The following is a 1,742-nucleotide window of genomic DNA, read 5'->3' as shown; positions in this document are numbered from 1 at the left end:
GAAATATTAGCTGGGATTAATAATCACTTATTCAAACATTGTGGTTGTAGTACCAGGTTCCGGTCACCAGGTGGTAGCATGTCAGGCCTGCTGATGGAGTCACGTGATGAGTGGCAGCAGAAACTCATCGGTTGTTTCTAAACTCTGCGGTAAGATGTTGTGACCTTTGACCTCCTGTCAGAGAAAGTCTGGGAGGGTGAGAGCCAGAACCAGAACCGGGTCAGTGGGTTTCATGCTGTTTATTTATTCCAAACATGATTGTAGTATAAAATCCTGCACAAGAGCAAGGAAAGCAAAACACACATTTATCTTAACATGCTTGAAAAGAAACTGTGGACCAGATGTTAAAGGTTTGGAAAGCAGCTCCAGAACTTTCTGCTGTGTTTTCTGGAGCTGGAAGAGAAAATCTGGACCAGGTTCCCTCAGACTGGAGCCGCTGTGGCTCTGCAGACGATCTGTCCCTGGAGGACGTCTGTCCTCAGCGCTGAGTAGAGGACACATGTAGAGGTTCCTGCTGGACAAACAGTCAGGTTAGTGCAGCTCTGATCCTCTCTGAGCTGCAGGAAGTGAGTCATCAGCTTCCTGGACCAGCGTACAGCATGGAAATACATCTATAAGCTTCTTCATCCATAGAGATTAATAATGTCTCAGTAAAAAGTGAAATGATCTGTTATGAATCAGCAGATAAACAGATAAAAATCTTTCCTGTCCAGCAGAAAACGAGAAACATTCTGTGTTTGATTTAAAATAAAAAGTTTTAACTTTGACAGGATGTGAGGAATTACCTCTGCTGCTCCTGATTGGCTGCAGCTGGTTAATGAAGGTTTTCAGTTCTCTCATTTCCTTTCCTCCATCTTTTCCTTCTTCAGCTGAAATAAACAGAACAACCAGCAGAGCTCATCAGAGTGACTGTCATTAAATCAGTCTGCAGGTAGTGAAACAACAAAACATGTAAAACGAAAAGGTTAAAATGCATGTCTGTTAAAAATGAATGAAAAAAACTAGATTCAAGACTCACCTTCAGGTTTCCTGCAGAAACATCGTCTCACCAGAAGAACCAGAAGAATTAATGAGAGCAAAACCAGAAAGATAAAAATGGCAGAAACGACTGTGATGGTGGGAAAAGATGAACCAGAAGTAAGAGAGATGGAGGTGATGGTCAGTGGAGTGGAGGATGAAGGAGGAGTGGAGGTGATTCTCCCTGAAATGAATCAAAGTAATAATTTATTTCTTGTCTCCTGATGAAGGTTGAAGCAAACAGAGAAGCTGCTGACCTTCCACAGAGATCCTGCTGGATGGAGATTCTCCCTGACCGCTGATGCTGNAGAACCGGGTGGTGTAGAACCAGGTGGTGTAGAAGCAGGTGCTGTAGAACCGGGTGGTGTAGAACCGGGTGGTGTAGAACCGGGTGGTGTAGAACCAGGTGGTGTAGAACCTGGTGGTGTAGAACTAGTTTTTATAGAACCAGGTGGAGGGAAGTCAGAGCTTCTGACAGGAAGTAGATCAGGTCAGTGGTTTTACTGGGTGGTGTAGAACCAGGTGGTGTAGAACCAGGTGGTGTAGAACCAGGTGGAGGGAAGTCAGAGCTCATGGTGGACCTGACAGGAAGTAGATCAGGTCAGTGGTTTTACTGGGTGGTGTAGAACAGGGTGGTGTAGAACCAGGAGGTGTAGAACCAGGTGGTGTAGAACCAGGTGGTGTAGAACCGGGTGGTGTAGAACCAGGTGGTGTAGAACCTGGTG

General features: G+C 45.3%; 1 long non-coding RNA gene across 2 annotated transcripts; it reads right to left on the bottom strand.

The window, feature by feature from the left end:
• Positions 1–225: 225 nt before the first annotated feature.
• On the bottom strand, positions 226–1,289 carry LOC106943162 (uncharacterized). Of its 2 annotated transcripts, XR_001423837.1 has the most exons (4): positions 1,275–1,289; positions 1,019–1,201; positions 786–869; positions 226–511 (listed from the first exon to the last, which is right to left on the bottom strand). It is a non-coding gene; the product is annotated as an uncharacterized LOC106943162 (long non-coding RNA). The 2 variants fall into 2 exon arrangements; XR_001423836.1 differs by lacking the exon at positions 1,275–1,289 and having other exon boundaries at positions 1,019–1,204.
• Between the last annotated feature and the right edge of the window lie 453 nt (positions 1,290–1,742).

The sequence above is a fragment of the Poecilia latipinna genome, unplaced genomic scaffold (assembly GCF_001443285.1).
Source record: "Poecilia latipinna isolate Pla-1442-1.1 unplaced genomic scaffold, P_latipinna-1.0 Scaffold4937, whole genome shotgun sequence".
NCBI classification, from domain to species: domain Eukaryota; kingdom Metazoa; phylum Chordata; class Actinopteri; order Cyprinodontiformes; family Poeciliidae; genus Poecilia; species Poecilia latipinna.
This window is presented reverse-complemented; position numbering and strand designations above follow the sequence as displayed.